General features: G+C 33.2%; 1 pseudogene; it reads right to left on the reverse strand.

Annotated features, from left to right (window-relative positions):
* Positions 1 to 3718: 3718 nt before the first annotated feature.
* Positions 3719 to 5660, reverse strand: LOC127557216 (ras GTPase-activating protein-binding protein 1-like; annotated as a pseudogene).
* Between the last annotated feature and the right edge of the window lie 16373 nt (positions 5661 to 22033).

Here is a 22033-nt window from a genome sequence, read left to right on the forward strand (position 1 = left end):
AGCAAAAACAACAGCAGTTATACCTAACATTTGCAAAATGATGTTGCAGAGTAGTTGTTTTGTTAATGAATTTCATACTTTTTTTTCACTCAAAAGAGCAATTAATAAGGTGAATTCAGATTTTGACCTTTGGAACAGAGTTTCTGAAGGAGTTGAACACAATATCAATGTGAACTGAAATCTACCTTAAATAATTTTCTGAATCTTTTGGCTGGAAAAAAGCTGTTATACTTTGATGTGAGATTTGTATGTTTGAATGGGGAATGTTTTTTTGAAACATTTAGTAACTAGCAACTGAATAGCAGAAATTGAAAACAACAGATAAATTCAAGATATTAACTCTCCAAAATGAGCAAAAGGAGTTAAAACTGAGATTTGAGAAAAGAAAACCCAACTCATAGTAGGTCAGTGATTGGGGAAAATAGAAGGGCAATACCATTGGTTAATGAGAATTGTTATACCTGATACAAGCACTGAGTTATCTAAGAAGTATATGTAAAATGTTCTATCAGTCTTGAATCAATACTATATCTATGTCAGGTACTTTTAAAATTTTCCTGCTACTGCTTGAAAAATTATTTAGAAGACCACTCCCTAATTACTACAAATTGTGGGACACTTGCTAGTACTGATGTAAAGGGCTGCATGATATCTAAACAGATGATATATTTATGATTATTTTAATATTTTAATTTCATACATTGAATTGGACACATATAGTATTTCACTAAAGAAGGAGACTGAATTGGTGTCATATTGAAGAGTGGTATACTGATGATTGATCAGCAGCATCCCTTCTCATTAACAAGGAGAACTTATCAGCTGACTGTTTACTGAGTGTTCCTGGATGACACATTAAAACCTAATGATGGCTATGAATGGCATGTCTGAATATGAATCAGTCCCAGATGGCTAAGTAGGAGAAGTAGGAAGCTATAGAGGTCTTAAAACATGACAAGAGATAAGAGATAATTTCATTTTCTATATTCCCAGTATTCCTAGTGTATGACAGTCCCTACTCTGGAGCCAACAATGTGCCCAGAAGTTTTTAACTTTTTCCATTCATATGCTTTTTTGACAATCCTACAATGTTTGACAGTTTTGAAGCAACATTATATCAACTGCATAGAATCTCCTAAAAGAAATATGACAATCTACTTCCATATGTTCCCTCTCATCACTGAAATCATCTCTTTAGGTATAATGTTTTCTCCTATAATGATCTAAGTTCCTTGAAAACAAAAATCATCCTTGTTTTTATATTTGCATCCAAGTATTTAGAACAATTTTTGGATTTTTATTGGATTTAGATTTTTATTAATACATTTATTTTCATTCATTCATTCATTTATTTGTAGTAGGCATTTTATGATTGTGGATTGATATTTTGAAAAAAATAGTAGTAGTGCTTTTCTGAAAATTATATTTTCCTTGGAAAAAGTTCGCTCACATGATTGTATTATGCTCCTTGAATTGAGTGAGGGTATATCTGCATATATTGCTAATCTTGGAGAAAAAATTCACCCATCATTAAGCCAGGAAAACTATTCCCAATATTACTATTGGGATGTATGTATAGAGGCCCACCAAGGCCTAATTGAATGCTGTCATGACCAAATTAGCACCCTGGATACTTTAGAATCAGCCAGAGTCAAGATGAGCAAAAGTTCTTGATCTTTATTCTTTGTGGAGGTGAACAGAATGGTGATGCAAAGTGAGAGCAATTGCGAATCTGCCAGAAGTGACCCTGGTTTTCTCACTCCACCCACTAAATCCTCCACTCAATCTCCTATATAACAGATGAAGCCTGAAGTGTAGTGGGCAGGGCCATTCTTTCTCCAAGCATATTGTCCAATTGGTAATTGGCCTTAAGTGCTCTGACCTCAGTGCATCTGCTCAGAGTTTTCAGCCCATTACAGAATGCCATAAATAGTTCTAAGTCTATGAGTAGAAAGGAATTATATTAATTAATTAACTAGACTACTGTTCCAATATATATCATAAAGGCCATTTTAAATTTAATTAGAGGATCCTTTATGGACATGTCTCTTGGATTGTTCATGTGCAAAGTTTGTGTACAAAATTCATGTACAAAGGGGAAATTAAGAAGGTATAAGGACTTCAATTCTTTTTCCTACCCCACTAAAACAAGAAATTGCTAAGGAAGCTCAGATCAGCTAGCCATAGTGAGGCATTTAGTAATGGCTTAAAGTCTTTCTGCTATTCACTAGGGAGTGTGAATATTAGCTACTCTCCAGTTCTCTCTTCTTCCTTCCCAGTTCCTAACTCAAATCAGCACCAATTCCTGAAGCTGTCTGGTTCTGTTTAAACAAATCAATCAATCAATAAACATTTATTAAGCACCTAATACATTCCAGGCACTGTGCTAAGTGCAAAACTAGACTTTTATTGGATTGAGTGCCATATTCCATCAGAGATGCCAGGAAATTTGGCCTGTTTCCAAGCTTCCTGACTGTCTCTTTTTATTGTATTTTTCTAAGTAAAATCGGATTGCTTCCCTTTCTCTGCTAGAGAAAGGTATTGTGCTCTGCTGTGTTCTTGTGGAATTCTGTCTCTCAGCAATCTCTTTTAGCAACATCAGCTGTCATCCAGGCCTAGAACTAATAGTCTTGGCAGCTGTCTTATATCCCAAGTCACAGTTTAGGCAATATATAATACAAGGTCTGTCTGATGAATCCTATTCCCCAATAATAGGATTTCCCACATTTTTCCCTACACTAAGGATATGATAAATAGCCTTCTCCAAACATGTTCCTGTCATTCAACCTATATTAAGACAGAAGGTTAATCAGTAATCTTTCCCCTTGAAGGTGGCTGGATTTGAGATTTTTTTAATGTTTAATGTTTTATTTTACAAACAATTTGCCAAGACAGGAATAACAGATAAATAGAAATTACAACAACTTTGCTGATTTTTTTTTGTTTTGTTTCACAAAAATAAACTAAAACATTAAAAAAAAAACCCTCCCTACTTCAATAAACAAACAAACAAAACAAAAATAAACTTCCCACAAATTCAGGGAAAGCACTTTGTAAGAGTTGAATTCTACATATTTAAAACCTATCCCACAATCCAAAATTCTAAGTGGTAAAAACAGTAGTTTAGAATTCATTTTTGTGTGATCATGTATCAAAAACAATACATATGTATATTATGACTACCCTGTATGCCATCTTTTAACTATTCCACAGAGAAAACTGTGATTCTTAATTTCTCCAGTGACAACAACTCCAAAACAGAGAGTAGTTATAGCCTTTAATGAATAACTGAGATTTTTTTCCTACCCTCACAATGTTTGCCAAATCCTGGTTTTCTGACAGATTCTTAGGACACATGGAAAAGAAAAAAGAAAATTATTCAAATGTTAGTTATAAGTAACAGGTATAGTCCTTTGGGATAAAATTGCTTTTTTAATGAAGAAGAAAGAAAAAAAGAAGGAGGAGGAGGAGGAGGGGAAGAAGAAGGAAAGGAGGAAGAAGAGAAAGAAGAGGAAGAAAAAAGGAAAAAAAAACAGTCTGTATATTTAAAATGAGCAAAGAATTTCAGTTTTTTTTCTTTTTTTTAAATCATTTTTTCCTAAAATATTGTTCCACAAAACCAGAAATGGGGACTAGGAGTTAGCAGGGACTGAAAACATCATACATAGAGAAAAACCATTAACATAAACAAAAAAGAACCCAAAACTGTATCAAATGTTCATAGTCTACATAACAGTTTATTCCAAGGTGCCCAAGGCTGAAATTCACTTATGCTGCAGGAGCAAAGGTTTGTGGGCAAATCTTGATTTCTGGAACATTTCTGCATAGGGAAACATATTTCATGGGCCTCCAGGTCCATGTGGTCTGTTATGTCAATTGTCATCTTCTCTGGCAGTTCCTCAACATTGAAATACACTTCACCTTTGAACATGTTGGGCCTGCTGCCCAGGATCTGTCTCTAGGTCATCAAACTACCACAAAACCAAAACTGGGTAACTTCCCACCTGTATTAATTGGAAGTTCCTCAGTATTTCCATAATCTTTGGATGAAACACAAAAACTTTGGAAGAAATCTTTTATTTAGTTAGTTTTAATTCACGTTGCTTTATGAATTATGTTGGAAGAGAAAAATTACAATAAAAGAGAAAAAACATGGGAGAAATTTAAAAAAAATAAAAGCAAAAACAAAACAAAACAAAAAACAGAAAAAAGAAGAAAACACAGCTTGAGCTGATTTATATTCAGTTTTCTTAGTTCTTTTTCTAGAAGTAGATGGCATTTTCTGTCCAAAGTCTATTGGGACTGACTTGAACCATTGAACCACTGAGAAACAAGTCTTTCATAGTTGATCATGGCACATTCTTGCTGTTATTTTGTAAAAGCTTGTTTTGCTCAACATAAATTCATGTAAATCTTCCCAAGCTTTTCTAAAATCATCTTCTTTATCATTTTTTGTAGAAAACAATATTTCTTTACCTTCACATACCACAACTTGTACAGCCATTCCCCAATTGATGGGCCCCTATTCATTTTCCAATTCTTTGCTACTACAAAAAGAGCTGCTACAAACATTTTTGCATGTGTTGGTTCTTTTCCCTCTTTTATGTTTTCTTTGGGGGAAGAAATCTTTTAATTATGCTTTGTCCACAATGTATAGAAGATTTCCAACAAAAAGCTGGTGTCTGTCTGGATATCTCACAATTTTCTTTGTATCCATATCACCCTTTTCACCACCTTCACAAATGGGTTCAGATCCTCTCTAACTCTAAGGTGAGATATTAGTCCATTGTTTCCTCATTCTCTGGTCCCTCTGGGGACTCTGTGGTCATATATAAGATTTTGGTTTTGTTTCTGAGAAAGCCTATGAAGCTGGTACTTTAACAACAAAAGGTGGAGGAGCTTTACTAGATAGAAGGTTCTTAGTGATCACAGATGCCTATGAAAACATTCTTAAGTTTTTCTGTACTGCTAGAGTAGAATCTATGGGCAAAGGAGATGAGCTCTTTTGACTCTCCTCAGATATAGGCTATCTCAAAGCTGATTCAGACTTTTCTTCATGAATTTCAGCTTCAGCTTGTTGCTCAGGCTCTGGTTCTGGCTCTGGATCTAGCTCCACAATAAGCTCTTCTAAATATTCCTCCAAGTCATTGCTGACAATATGGTCATAAAAAGTTCCAGTCATCTGGTATTATCTCAGGAGTCTGTTGTCTTTCCTCTAGTTCTACTATTTCTTCATCAGGTTCTTCTTGGAGTTCAATGGCAAAAATCACCAAAAATCACATCTTGGTATTGGAAGATATTATGAACATGGGGTTTGTTTGCAACAGAATCTTCTTGTACAAGCAAATATCTAAATGAATCTCTGAAATACTTAGTTATTATTAGATAGAAATTCTATCACCTGGACCACAACACCATCATTGAGGATAGTATGACCATCCATATGATAAAACTTGGTGTGACAATTTATAAAATTTTTGGGACATCACTTTCCTCTTGTCCACAGACAACATCAGCTGGTTTTCCATTGGAATCCAAATCTTCATGGTTTTTTTTTCCATAAAACCAATATAGTATGTCCAGAACCTAGTTCAGCAGAATATAATACTGTTTCACAAATTCTCACCCAACCAGCCAGGTTATGGCTTCTCCATAACCATCTCTTCAATCAAGTTCAAGATGTAAGACTGAGCAGGAGTGGAAGAGTCTTTACTTTGAAACAGGCTGGCTAACAAAACGATTTGAGATTTCAAAGGTTCAGTGTTTAAATAAAGGAATTTGCTTTGATCATAGGATATTCTTATTGCTTAGTATTATTGTTGCATTTTAAAATTTAACTTTGTTTTTGGGTAAGGGGTCTGAATACTTCATTATATCTAATTTTATTAACATCTTGTTGGTGAAGAAGGCCATTTATTTTGCTCAAAGCATAGCAAATCTGTGAAGAAGTAGAAGTGTCTATGTTCTAAATCTATCCACTACTCATGACTAGCATCCTGATTCTGATTTTTTTCTATGTAGAAGTTTCTACACTAGAAATCTTTATATTTATGCTGTATACTGTTCATTAATAGCTCCCTTTCTGGAGCTGTTGGATGGGAAACCAACCAGATATCAAAGTGGGACAACATTCCTGTCTATAAACTCTCTATAAAATCCTTAGGTTTTTTTTCCTTTTCTCTGTCTTTGTCTTTGTCTCTTTCCCTCTCTTTTTCACTCTTCTGATCTGATAATTTATATCATATTAATGTTCAAATTAAAACTTAAGTGGATAGATAGATAGATAGATAAATAGAAAGGCAAGTAAGATCTGCTTTATAACCTTGGTTATGCCTCAATGGCTCTTCCTAGATAGATACCTCTAGCAATAACCAAGGATTTAGGAAGGTTTAAGTATAGCATGTTGTGCTTGGATTTAAAAATAAAAACTATAAATGCAAAACAAACAAACAAAAAAGTCTATATCCCTGGAAGAAATTTCCATCACTCTTTCATAAGAATGTGTCATTTCTCGTTATCATTTTTATATGCATCTTTGTCTGTCCTAAACTCAGCTTGGCTTTGTGACAATATCTTTTTCTTGGATCCCCCTTGAAGATAGGGAAACACATTTCTATAGTTCTATTTTAACTTCCCTGAGAACATGATGATAAGTTCAAAGTCTACCAAAATCGGATACTTGTATACTTCATTTCCACTCTTATCTCTATCTAATTCATGAGGAAAATTTCTAATCTAGGCAGACCAATCTACTCATTTCTTTTTTCTCATTTGTGAAAGTAGAGAGTTTAACCAAGTTATCTCAAAAGTCCCTAAATATCCTTTGAGCCTATGTACATTACTGGTTCTGTACCTTTGCTTACTCACACTCTTCTGTTCTTTAAAAATACCATATTCTTACAACCAGCAGGATCATTTCAGAGAGGCCTAGAGAGACTTACCATGAACTGATGCTAAGTGATTGCAGATCATTATATGTGGCAATAATAAGACTATACAACTATCAATTCTGATGACATGGCTCTCATTTGAATGAGATAATTCAAACCACTTCCAATAGTTCAGTGATGAAGAGAGCCATCTATACCCATAGAGAAGCCTGTGGGAATTAAGTATGGACCACAACATAGCATTTTCACCCTTTTTTTCTTCTTTGCTTGCATTTTGTTTTCTTTCTCAGTTTTTTCCCTTCTTGATCCGATTTTTCTTGTGCAGCAGGATAACTATAAAAAGATGTATACATATATTGGATTTAACATATATTTTAACATTTAACATGTACTGGACTACCTGCTATCTGGGGAGGGTGGAAAGGAGGAGAAAATTTGGAACAGAAAGTTTTTCAAAGGTCACTATTGAAAAATCACCCATGTATATGTTTTGTAAATAAAAAGCTTTAATAAAAATTTAAAAATATCATATTCTTAAAGCCTTATTTGAATTTTACTTCCTCCATGAATAAATCCTTAAATAAGTTTTAGTCCACATTGATCTCTCTCTCTCTCAGTCTGCCTCTGTCTCTCTGTGTCTCTGACTCTGTGTGTCTTTGTTTCTCTTTTTCTCTATGACTATTTGTCTGTCTCCTCTCTGAATTTTATGGTCTTTTTAGTCTGTATCTCTCACTTGGCTATCCGATCTTGGTTCAACCAAATTCATAATCCATGAAGGAATGTAGAATCAATATGAGAGCAATTGAACTAGAATTTTGCTACATGTGGCCCTAAGCAAATCATTTAACCCTCTTTGCCTCAGTTTTCTCATCTGCAAAATGAGCCAGAAAAGGAAATGGCAAAACCATAGTATCTTTGCCAAGAATAACCCAAATAAAGTCATGACGAGTCAGACATGACTGAGCAACAGACTGAAATTTAGAGTATACTAAGACCATGTTCAAAACTGTGAAAACAACACATGCAAGAAATAATATAGTGACATAGAAACAGTGTACTCTGCTTTCCCCTGAAAAAAAATGACCCTTAGTAAAGTGCTTATTTAATGAATATCATATGTCATATATACTTCCAAAAGTGTTTACTCATTCCCCTTCATTCTAGATTCTTATGTACTTTTTTATGAATAACTGATACTATTCTCTTGTTAATTAAATACCTGACAGGTTTGTTCAGGTATATATAATTGTGGGCATCCTTTAAGGTGGTAGTTATCTGCAATGGTGGGTCATATATTTTTAAAGAGCCATAACATGATTCTTAGATGCATGTGGACCAACTGTTTAAATGGTGGAAAGATTAATTGAATCCTATGTTCTCCATGAGAGCTAGTGACCTTACTTCAACACAACTATACGACTTTTTTTCATCCATTATTACTCACCAGTTACCTAATCAAACTCTAGTGCTCCTTCATAGAAATGCAGTCATCTGCAAAAAGATGAGAGTTGAATCTATGGATATTGTGAAAAGCACCAAGAAAGAAGATATATGTCATTGTTTGGTTTTTTTTTTTCCCCCCTCATGCCCTACTCTTCAAAACCCCATTTGGAGTTTTCTTAGCAAAGATAATAACGTGGTTTGTTATTTCTTTCATCAAATCATTTTACAGATGAGGAAACTGAGGTAAAGAAGTTAACTGACTTGCTCAAGGTCACACAGCTGACTAGCTTTGAACTCAGGAAGTTGATTCTTTCTAATTTCAGATCCAGTATCCTATCCACTATGTCACCTAATTGCCCTCCAAAAAGGTATATATAGAAAAGATAATGGGTCTGGAGACAAACTCTCATAAATAGACACAGTTATATGGAGGGAAATAGATGATTCAAAGAAGGAAACAAATTATGGTTAGTTATTTAAGGAGAAAACCACATGAGAGCTTTGTCATTGAAGTCAAGAAAGGAAGAATTTGTATGTTGTCAATGATATCTAAAGTTTATGAGAGGTCAAGAATGATTTAGAAGCATAGCTCTCAAGATAGAAATGACCTAATATGTTATGGACCACTTCTGGAGTCAATAAAAAAATTAGAATATTTCAGCTGAAGAAAAAACCAAGAAATGTGCTTGTGCTCCCATATCTGAATAAAGACTATATGGAAGATGTTAGACTTGTTTTGTCTGACTGTTTACTTACAGAACAGAAGTAGGAATAACTGGTTAAAATTTTAAAGAGGCAAATTTAAATTTGATGTCAGGGAAACATTCCTTATCATCCTCTTCCTAACTTTTGTATTTTTTCGTTCTTTGTCCTATTTCTTAAGGTCTGTTTCTCAACTTGATTTCAAACATAGGAAAAAGGAAATAATATTTTGAGGCTCTATACTACCCAGGGCATAGGACTTTAGAAAATGTTTATAGTTTTGTTGTTGTTGTTCAGTCATTTCAGTCATGCCTTTCTCTTTGTTCCCTCATTTAGGGTTTTCTTGGCAAAGATATTAGAGTACTTTGCCATTTCCTTCTAGAGCTCATTTTATAGATAAAGAAACTGAAGTGAACAGGGTGAGGTAAACTGTTCATAGTCACACACCTAGTATGTGTCTAAGGCCATATTTAAGCTTAGGATGAGGAATATTCCTGACTCCAGGTTTGGTTCTTTCTTCACTGTACCACTACTTGCCCTTTTATAAGTTAGACTCAAAAGAATTCATGTGTAATGGTGGAATTTCAGTTACCTCTAGAAGAAATCTCTTTTGGATAGGAGGAGCTTCTCAGTCTCTCTGAAACAAAATCATATAATTGTTTATTTTGCATACTTATAACAACAGTTCCCAGACTGGGGCATTCAAATTCTATAAAAGCATTGTTACCATCTGGTTGTAAATATTTAAATACTTGCAGAAAATATAATCATTCCCATTTATCATCTCATCCCCAACTATTACAATAATTTTCTAACTGGCCTTTTCCCCATTTTTGATTTTTCTCTCACCTATTCTACTTTACTTCTAAGGAACAATCAGTCCTCTTCCTTCAAGACACTGATTGTGTGTCTTCAACTTCTTTATAATTCCTGATGATATTCAAGTCCCCTCCTTAGTTTATTGGTGTCTTAATACTTAAAGAATATAATGGCTAAAAGACTGTATTTAGCACTCAAACAACGTCTTTCCACATGTAGGTCCCCTGAACACAACCCAGATTCACAGCACAGTAAGTGTTAGCATACTGAAAGTAAAAGCTCATGAGCCTTTAGTGCTATATTTATGTGAACAGTCAATGTGGTACTTTAAAACATGACATTTCATTAAACAGCATAATTAAATAAATGGCAATAAGGATATATTGTATAAGTATTTTCACTTTCTCTTAGGTTATCATATTAAAAAAGGAGAGAGAGACATGTTGGAAATCTATTTCACTAGGGAACATAACAGAACACACTGAAAATACACATGGCTAGGCAATACAAATTGTGGATGTTGTCTGCAAATATAAAGCAAGATGCTTTCTTCACATAACTGGACTACTCACTGATCTATCATTATTTCTTTGTTTATTTTAGTATATTTCACACCATGCTGCTTACCCTTGGACCATCATCGTTCCCCCTCCTATCAGAACTCTGCTATTGGGGGCCTGGAACTTATCTAGATGACCTTGCCTTTTTCTTACCCAGAAACCATGCCACTAAGTACCACCAACCCCACACCTTTTCAGATCTGTTTTAAGTATTGTTATTCCCCATTAAAAAGTAAGCTCCCTATTAAAAGGACTATTTTGATTACCTGTATTGAATCACTAGCACATAAAATCTAATACACTATAACTAGTCTAATAAATGCTTATTCTATCTATCAATTTATCAATCTATTTAGATTTATTTATATATCATTCTATTGTTAACCTGTATTTACCAATCTTTTTATTATATTTCTTTCTTTTTCATTTCATTTTATTTATTTAATCATTTCCCCCAGTTAATTAAAAACAAAAAAAAATTATATTTGTTTTTAAAATTCTTGAGATCTGGGTTCTTTCCCTTAACCCCATTCACAATTAAGAAACCCATATATGAAGTTATATAAAACATTTTCACAAAAGTCAAGTTGTAGGGGGAAAAAAAAACATAGATCTCCTATTCTAAGGAAAATAAAAAAATCCTCAAGAAAAATTATGAGACATACACACACACACAGAGAATGCTTCAATCTGTATTCAGACAAAACCAGTTCCTTTTCTGAGTATGGATAGGATTTGTACTACTGAGAATAGCAAAGTCATTTAGAACTGCTCATCTCAGAACATTGCTATTACTTTGTATACAATACATTTCACTTTGCTTGAATTCATGGAGAAATTTCCAGATTTTTTTCCTGGAGCATCCTGCTTATTATTTCCCATAGAATTATAATATTCTTTTGCAAACACACCCAATAATCTCTTGAGCCATTCCACTTCTACCTTTCTCTTTCTCTTAGTATATTCCTCTTTCATCTCTTAATTTCATCATTTTAAAAAGTATATATTATCCCTTCACATTTCAACTCACACCTATACCCTTGGTCTATGTATACTTCTAAATGCCACAACAATAAGAACATTTTAATGAGTTACAAGTACCATCCTCCCAGATAAACCTTATTAAATCCCTTATTATATTACTTTCCTGATTACTTCCTTTTGCTTCTTCAGAGCCCTGTATTTGAAAATGGAAATTTCCATTCAGCTCTGGTCTTTTCATCATGAATGCTTGAAAATCACCTATTTCATTGAATGACCACCTTTTCCTCTGAAGGATTATACTCATTTTTGCTGGATAGATGATTCTTACTTGCTATAATCCTAGCTCTTCAGAATAATATTTTGAAAGACCTCTGGTCCTCTATTATAGAAGCTGCTAAATCTTGTATTATCCAGACTGTGGCTTTACTATATCTGAATTGTTTCTTTCTGAATGCTTGCAATATTTTCTCCTTGATCTGTGAGTTCTGAAATTTGGCTCTAATATTCCTGATAGTTTTCATTTTGGGATCTCTTTCAGGAAGGTATCAATGGATCATTTAGATTTCTATTTCATTCTCTAGTTCTAGAACATTAGGGCAGCTTTCCTTGATAATTTCTTGAAAGATGATATTCTATGCTCTTTTTAAATCATTACTTTCAGATAGACCAATAATTTTTATTTTTTTTTTAAATTTAATTTTATTTAATAATAACTTTGTATTGACAGAATCCATGCCAGGATAATTTTTACACAGCATTATCCCTTGCAATCACTTATGTTTCGTTTTTTCTCCTCCCTCCCTCCTCCCCCCCGAAGATGGCAAGCAGTCCTATATATGTTAAATATGTTGCAGTATATCCTAAATAAAATACACATTTGCAGAACCGAACAGTTCTCCCACTGCACAGGGAGAATTAGACCAATAATTTTTAAATCATCTCTCCTGGATCTATTTTCTAAGTCAGTTGTTTTCACAATGAGATATTTCACATTTTTTTTCTATTTTTTCATGTTTTTGGTTGTGCTTTATCATATCTTGATTTCTCATAAAGTCATTAACTTCCATTTTCTCAATTCTATTTTATAAGGAATTATTTTCCTTAGTGAGTTTTTGTACCTCCTTTCCCAATTGGCAATTTTGTTTTTCAAGGTACTAGTCTCAATTCTTTTTCTTATCTCTCTTCTATCTTGCTTATTTGATTTTCAAAATTCCTTTCGAACTCTTCTATGGCCTGAGCCCAATTCTTTTTTTTTTGGAGACCTTGGATGTAAGAGTTTTGATTTTTGTTATCACCTTCTGAGTATGGGTTTTGATCCTCCTTGTCATCAATAGTCAGAAACATTTTTGGTTGTCTGCTCATTTTCCTATACAGTTATTTGGCTTTTAACTTTCTGTTAAAGTAAGATCCAGTTTCTAAGGCACTTGTGTAGCTATTTTCAGAGGTCCTTCTAGAAATCTGACCATAAGCACTCTTTTCTGCCCTGAAGTTGTTAAAAATGCCCCTGTTGTATAATAGCTGAAAAATCGGATGTGCTAAACTAACACAGACACCACCAGCCAGGCTGGTGCACCTTCTACTGGCACTACAAGTCTGACTTCCACTCTATTTCCATAGACCCTTTCCACTGACTTTCTGAGGCCCCCACTTGTTTCCCTGGATTGAGAGGTCTCTGCTAATTCAGAGGTCTCAGCTCTCTGAAGCTGCATCCCCTGGTTGGGACTGGAGCTGTGCTGGTGCAGCCTGTTTTAGTTTGGTGGGAGGGAGGGGGTGGATAGAATACACATATATGATTTCTTTATTTTAGAGTAGGAAATCTCTATGAAATGATTCTTTCTACCAATTCTTCTCTTTCCTTTATAGTCTTGAAAATGATGCTTGAATACCTAAATGCCTTGCTTAGTTACACAATCAGTTCTTTACAGAGGTGGGAGTCAAACTGAGGTCTTCTTTATTTCAAAGCTTGTTTGCCTTTCAATATTTCTCATTATAGCACTTATTTTTCACTTTTCCTTCTGTTGTTGTGTTTTCTATAATATGCATTGATTCTGTGAGATTTATCTGCTTCCTTTCAAAACTTCTTACTCTTATTCCAAGTTTTTCCTCTAGATCTCTATTTTGACTCATCTCTTATCTCTTTTATCCAATCATCCTCTATCAGAATTCTTATGAGCAAACTGATATTTGTTCTGATTTGTAATTATGACCAAGTTGTTTACATTTTCTATTTCCCTAAGGTCTTTTAATTTACAATGTCTCTTTCTTGTATAAGAGAGTTTTGTGGTTATGGTGGGTTTTTCTCTATCTCCTCTTGGAATGGATAGGGATGGCTGTATCTCTCCCTCTAACTATCCTATATGTCACATTCTTTAGCACTTATTTTCCCTGTGTAGTTACTTTACTTTGCTTTAATTACTTTAATTATTACAAATTCCCAGACTAAACACGATGTGGTGACTATTGCTCTTCCTTTGCCTGATAATGCACTCAGCACAGTCCAGTATCAAAATGATAAGTTGCCAGAATGCTGGGCAGCCTGTGGGCTCAGATAAGGGCAGTGGCCAGTGCTCTTATGGTTGGTACTGTGGGTGTTGCCCTTCTTCCATCCAAACTGGCTCAGAGCAGATCAGATGACATGTAGTATGATTTTTTTTTTTGAGAAAGATCTTTATTATAACTTTTTTTCATCTACATATTTTGCTTTTGTATCATTTTCTGAATATTCTCTATTTGATCTTAGAGGAGAGCCAAATTTAGGTTCAATCTTCTACTTAACATCATGTGCAGGAAATCTGATGAATGGGACCAGGTGAAGATTTCTCAGAAGTTTTAGGACCTTAGGCCAAAGTTTCAGGAAGTCCCTATTCTCAGAGGGCTGTAGGGCACAAAAGGTCAAATCCTAGGTCTAAGTTTCAGGAAGTCTCATGACTCACAGGAAATAGACAGCATTATTGACCATTGGTCAAGTTATTTCCTTTTCAATTCATCCAATGAATTTAAAAAAATTAACAGGAAGTGGGGGGATATACAAGCATATTTTCTGATATATAATCCATTTTCTGTTTTTTGCCATATACAACACACCACTCTGGATTGTCCAGTTGATGTGCTTGTACTGCTTCTTATAAGAACCAAATAAATGCTTTCTGTTTCTATCTGGAGATGTCTTCAAGTTGTCAATTTGGATAAGGAGTGGGGGCTGGGGGTGTGTTAGGTAAGCACTGTATCCCACACTGAAAAGACTATTTGGTTGTATTCTCTCTCCTCAAATAGTCTTTAAGTTACTTTTCTGTGTAACTGATGTTCCCAGGAGAAAGTAAGTTCTTTGAGGTAAAGGGGCTACTTTAATTTTGCCTTTATCTCCTTAGCACATAGTATCATGTCATAATTTTAGTAGGTCCTCAAAAATTCTTATTTTATTAGAATTAATTAAAATGGCTACTTTTTATCTCTAATATTTCCTAGACTTATGTTGAGTAATAGTGGTGATAAGAGAAATCTTGTTTCATCTGATTTTATTGGAAAGGAATTTTTCTTCCATTACATATAATGTTGACTCTTAGATTTCAGTAAATGCTATTTATTATATATATTTTTAAAAGGTTCATTTATTCCCACAATTTATAAATTTTTTAATAGAAATGAGTTCTTCTGTTTTGTCAAAAATTTTTAAAGCATCTATTGATATAATCACATATTTTGGTTATTTATATTATTAATATGGCTTATCATTTTATAGCCTTCTTTACATTGAACCAATGATGGACTCTATATAAACTCAATCTTGCTATTGTATATAATGGTTATTGTTTCTCATTTTAACACAGATGCAAATATTTTATTTAAAAAAATTTTGCATGAATATTCATTTGGAATATTGGTTTATAGTCTTATATTGATTTGTAGTTTACATATCAAGGCTGTATTGCTATCATAAAAAGGAACTGAAAGGTTAGATCTTTGTCTTATTTCTACCAGCTTATTTATTATAATGAATTATTCTGTGGATATTTGATAGAATCCATCTATAAATCCATCCTTTGATCAAATTTATTTTCTTTGAGAGCAATTTTATGGCTTATTCAATTAGGAGTTCTAAGACTGAGTTATTTATGTTATTTTTATTTTTCACATGGGTAGTTTGTTTTTAAATTATCCATCTATTTCCTCTAAGTCATTAGTATTGTTAGCATACCTTATCTATCAGGAAAATAGTTTCTGATAATTTACCTTGATTCCTATTGAACTGTCATAACTTCCTTTTTCCTTTTTGAAATTTTTTTCTTTCAATTTCTATTTTTAAAATATTCTGAATATCAATTAAATTTTAAAATAGTTACTACATTATTTAAATGGACTTTTTGCTTTCAATTTTATTTATCTTTGGTTGAATTTCTAGAATTTCTACATTGTTTCTTAATTGGGATTTTTGATTTGTTATTCAAAGTTTTTTATTTTAAATTTGCATGTCCAATTTTTTTATTTATTTCTTTTGTTAAGAAAGTGCTTAACAATAATTTTTTCCGTTCAGAACCATTTTGCTGCACCCTGTAAATTTTGCTACATTGTTTCATTATTGTCATTTTTGTTTATCAAATTTTTGTCTCAATAATTTGTTATTGGTCTGAGTAATTCTTTAAAACTTATTTAATTTCCAATCACTTTTAAATTATTTTTTAAATTAATTAATTTATTAAAATTTAAATAGAAAATAGAAAAAGAAAAACTGCCATTTGCACAGCAGAACAAAAAAGGGAATTCAAAATGTAAAGCAATAAATTTCCATTTCAAGAAAGCATATGTAATAAAATACACATTGCGTTCAAAGTAGTCCATTTTTTTTCTTTGCTTCCTTGTAGATTTTTTTTTTTTGTTCTCTGCTTTGTACTTTTTATTTTATTTTATTCCCCTTTTTTACTTCCTTCCTCCAAGATCACAATTAAGCATAGATATATTTACACACACACACACAAACTTACATGTGTGCATACACATGCATTTATATTCATAAATATACACATGTATAGTTACATATATATCTATGCAAAATCATAGAAAGCTTGTTGGTCTGTTTTCCTGAAAAATTAAAAGTTTTCATAAATTAATATGAATTAATAAATTAATCAAATCATGAATTAATAAATAATCAAATGATATGAACAGGCAGATTTCAGAAGAAGAAATCAATGCTATCAATAGACACAAGAAAAAATGCTCTAAATCAGTAATAGTGGAATACTAATTTAAAAAAAATCCCTGATCTACAGCCTCATATCTAACATATTGGCTAACCTGATTGAAAATTAAATTAACAAATGCTGGAGGAGATGTAGAAAAATAGGAATATTTATAATGTACTATTGGTGGAGTTGTGAATTGATCCATCAACTTTGGAGAACAATTTGGAATTATGTTCAAAAGGTCATAAAACTGTAAGTACTCTTTTTTTTGACCCATCAATAATACACCAGATATGTATCCACAAAAGATCAAAGACAAAAAGGAAAAGAACAAACTGAAATATTTATAGAATCTTTTTCTGGTGGCAAAGAATTGGAAATTGAGAGGATAACTATCAAATGGGGAATGATTGAATAAGTTGTGGTATATGATTATTCTGAAATATTATTTTGCTATAAGAAATGACAATAAGGGAAATTTCAGAAAAAATTGGAATATTCATACATATAAAAAGTATAATAAATAGAAATAAATAGATCTATTTTTATTTATTATTTTATTTTATTATATTAAAAAAATTAAATTTATTATTTATTTATTTATTTATCACATACAATAATATCAACATTGTAATGATGATAAATTTTAAAGGATTTAACCATTCTGATCAATGTAATCATCTATAATAATTCCAAAAAACTCAATGAAAAATGCTATTTACCCCAAGAGAAAGAACTGATGAACTGAGTGAAGTTTGAAGTATATTTTTTACTTTATTTTCCTTGCTTTGTTTTCAACCTGATTAGACTATAAATATATTTTTCCTGACTTCACATATATAATATCATGTTGTTTGTCTTCTCAAAGTGTGAGGTAATATTTTGTGGAAGAAAGATAATCTGGAACTCAAAAACGAATTAAAAAATTAAAAATAATAAAGGAAATAGAATCTAAACATAAACAAATTCCCCCATTCTCTGTCTTGGTCCTACTTATCTTCTTTCTATAACCTCTCTTGGTGATATAGATACAATATAGCTAGTTCTAAACTTCTGAAACCCAGTGTGTATCATAAACTAACTACTTTTTGGAAATCTCCAAGTGGATAGTCCCATAAATATTTTATATTCAACATGTCCAAAGCATAACTCATTACTTTTTTTCCCCTTAAATATATTCTATTCTAAATTTATCTATACAGGGTAGCACCATAGCTTCAGACATTCAGTTTCACAAATTTGAAATTGTTCTTTGTTCTCCTATATCCTTCATGTTCTATCCAATCAGCTGATGAGCTTTGTTGATTTCACCTCCATCACATGCATTAGAAATCATTCTTGTCTTTTGTAAGCTTTCTGCGTTAACAAGTACTATGCCTTTCTCAAATGAAAATATTCAAGCAGAGTTTGGCTAAAAAATTGTTTAGCATTTTGTCTGAGACTTCTTTTTGGGTATGTATTGAACTGGATATCAATTGAGGGCCAGACATTCAAAAATCTGAAATATGTTAGTTATGATCCTACTTTAGGATCTCAAGAGCATATTTCAACTAAGGAAGAAGAATTATTCTGATTTCAGGCCTCATACTCTATTCCCTGTGCCATTTAGCTGTCCCAGGCTTACTTTATTCTTTATCAATTAATATGACCTATCTTTTTTTTTTTTACTAAAAATAAATATAATTTTTCATCATGACTCATTTGAAATTGTCTTGGATCATTGTATTGATTAAAGTAGTTAGTCTTATAGAATTGTGTATCACAGTATTTTATGAAAGACAGTATGTATAATGGATAGATACCCAACCTTGGTATTAGAAAAATCTAAGAATAATTCCTGTCTTGGACATATATTAGCTTTGTCATTGTCACAATCTTTTAATACTTCAAAGCTTTAAGAGATTCACTGAGACTCAATAACTAATTTGCATTAATAGAAAGATTTTCCATCATTCACTGATGGAATTGGAAGTTTAAAAGAAAATGAAATATAATTGTTGCTTAAACACATTCCTTATGTTTCTGTACATTTGTGTCATTACAAATTCTTTGAAGTTGAGGACTACATCTGGTTTCATCTTTTCACTTCCATTTCCTGGTTCAAGTAATGTATTTATGAATGAAAAAATATTTGCTTTGTGTCCAATAGGGTTAATTACAGACATAAAAATATGATTAGAAGAGCAGTGTCTGATCTCAAAGTGCTTACATTCTAATGGGAAATGTAGCACACATAGGTAATGATGGTTGGGAGGGACATGTTGGCCCAGAGTACTTAAAAGAATAGTGAATAGACTAATAGTGGTGCATATTGACATACACCAATTCAAACAACATGAAAGAATTGATTTAATGATGTTTCTTTATACTAGACCTGTTGGGATTAAGGGAATTAGGAATAAAGTTAATGGTGTAAGAGAGGTAATCATCACTAAGCACAGGAGGCTTTAAAGAAAACATTTCTCTGCTATGTAAATGAGACCATTTTCCTAGAGTTTCTCTTTTCTCTTCCTCCTGCCCTCACATCATTTAGACTTCTTCTTTCTTATCTACTCTTTCACCTCAGTCTCAGATGAAGTAACAATTCTCCTCCTTGTTCTGGAGAGTTGCTGATTTATAATGGGTGGTCAAGAAATAATTAATTTGTTTGTTAACTTAGATATTTTACTTGGAGAGTATCAAAGAACATTTTGCAGAAAAGAATTTGCTAAATTGATGGAAAGCAAAGTATAAATTAATTGCTGAGCAATGGGAAGAAACAATAATCACCCCAGGAAAAAGGTAATGAAACAGACTTTATCCTTCACAGCAGAGAGGTTGAGAGCCACTATGACAGAATATTATATACCTTGGAAGATACAGTATTGCATGATTTTGCTAATTTCTTTTATTGGTCACAGTAAAAGGTTACACCTAATAGAGTAGTGGGAAATGATAAAGACAAAATGTATCAATAAAATTAATAGGAAGGGAGGATTCTGGAAAGATGGTGGAGTAGGTGAATAAATTTTAAGTTCTCCAGATTTTTCCCAAAAACAGAATAAATTTGTGCCATAATATAGACTGGTGGAAAAACAAGAAGACTTGGGGTAGAACAGGGGTCTTCCTGGTACAATCCAAGAAGATCTGAAGAAAGATCCCAACCTGGATATTGGCTGGTATGAAGTGCAAGCATCTCCATGCTAGCTCTGCAGAACCATCAGTTAGGGACCCGAGGCTAGCTGGGTTTGGCTAGAGCCTCAGCCAGAACAACAGGAACCTTCACCTCCAGGGAAGGCTTGTGGAGTCAGAGGTATGATTCCTGGAAGGCTGAGGGAACCTCTGCTTCAGAGATTCAGGCCCAGCTGCAGAGTTGTGGCCCAGGACAGAATGGAGCTGGCACATGGGGTGAATACAGAAGGAGGGGACCACACTGCTGACTGCAGGCACTTGCAAGAGGGTGGAGCTTTTGATTTGGAGTTCTAGATCAAAGGGGAGAGCTGAAATGAAACTAGAAGCACAATTGCCCCACTCCACGATTAGAGGTGCTTACACAAATACTTATTAAAACAATGAATGGGGACAGCTAGATGGTGCAGTGAATAGAGCACCAGCCCGACCTGAGTTCACATCTAATCTCAGATACTTAACACTTCCTAGCTGTGTGACCTGGACAACTCAACCCCAATTGCCTCAGCAAAAAAAAAAAAAAAAAAAAAAAAAAAAAGGCAAAAAAAGGATACAACCATAGAAGTTTACTATGGAAATAGGGAAGACCAGGGTTCATCTTTAGAAGCCACTGGAATGAAATAAGTTCTTCTAACCCAATGAGTATCATTAAATGGCTCCCTGACAAGAGAAGATTTGTAGATCTCAAAACAGAATTTAAAAATCAAATGAAAGACATCAAGGAAAAACAAACTTATATAAATAAATGAAGATCATCCAAGGGAAAAAAAAGATTATGAAAAAAAAATCATCAACTAGAAAAGGAGATACAAAGTCTCAAAGATGAAAATAACCCTTTAAAAATTAGAATTAGGCAAGGGGAAGCCAGTGAATCTGTGAGAGACCAAAAAATAATAAATCAACACAAAAAATGAAAAAAATAGGACAGAATGTGAAACATCTTATTAGAAAAATGGCTAATTTTTCTCAATATTACTCAATATTAAAATCAGAGATTCTCTAGGTAAAAAGCAAAAAAGATTTATTCCATCTCATGATAAAGGGCAACTCCCAACAGACAAGGTGCTGTCAGTAGAGGCATGCAAAGCACAAGTTACAAACAGGGTATTATGTGGACTCAGTAGCCCACCCTTTCTGACCTTTTCTCCCATTGCTTAGGGGAGTCTAGGCTTACATCCTAATGCAGGAATCTACCCAAACTCTATCCCAAAAACAAAGAATATTAGCCAATGGCCAACTCTTTACCACATTAGGAACTTAATGCTAATGAAAAGATGGAGGGGAGGACAGGAGGAAAAGTAAGTTTATCTAAGTTAATGGAACACATTAAGTTCAATTTGTTATTGCACAGTTTCATCACAATTAAGGTACAGGTCCAGGCCATATTCTTATGAGAGGTCTTCATTCAATTTATCCCATTCATGGAGAAAAGATCAAGAAAAGAAAACATAAGAATAAGTGGGCTGAAACTGTGACCAGGAAAGGAAAGTAAAAATAGAAAAAAAAAAAAAAAAACCTGACCATCACCTTAAAGAGATCCTTTGTTGAAAACATGTACAAATATTATTGCCAAAACCCCACATCAAAGAGAAAATTTTGCAAAAAATAAGAAAAAATCAATTCAGATATACTGGATATACAATTATAATTATACAGGTCCTCACCGGTCCTGGAATCATATCTATCTGCAATCAAAAGAAATAGGCCTGGAGCCAAAAATATCATCCAGCAAAATTGTCCATAATATTGAATGACAAAAAAAAGGACATTCAATCAAATTCCAGATTTTTAGGACTTTCTATCAACCAAACCCAAACTTAATAGAAAATTTAACATATAAGAGCCAATATGAAAGAACAATTTCAAGGAGCTTAACAAGGACAAAGTGTTTATGTTTTTTAGAAGGAAATGTATACCATTATGTTTAAGATTGACATCAATAGTAAAGTAGCTTAAAAGAAAGATTGAGGCAGAGTTAAGGTAAAAATAGTAATTATGTTATACAAATGAAGTGCAGAGGAAGAACTGACAGAGGCATTAGAGAGGGGGAAAGGGCTTTTAGTTCTGAAAAACCTACTCACATTGGGAATGGGTTCAATTGGCAACTATACAGATATACTATGAAGGGCATAGCACCCTCCAAAATCTATAAATAAATAAGGGGAGAGGAATGAGTGAAGGAGGAAGCAAAGAAAGGGAGAAAAGACAAGGGAGGGCTCTATAGGTGGGAGGAGATTAAATAATAGCAAGGTAAGTTAAGGAGTAGTATTAAAGCAAACAGTTATTA

This window comes from Antechinus flavipes, chromosome 3 (genome assembly GCF_016432865.1).
Source record: "Antechinus flavipes isolate AdamAnt ecotype Samford, QLD, Australia chromosome 3, AdamAnt_v2, whole genome shotgun sequence".
Taxonomy (NCBI): domain Eukaryota; kingdom Metazoa; phylum Chordata; class Mammalia; order Dasyuromorphia; family Dasyuridae; genus Antechinus; species Antechinus flavipes.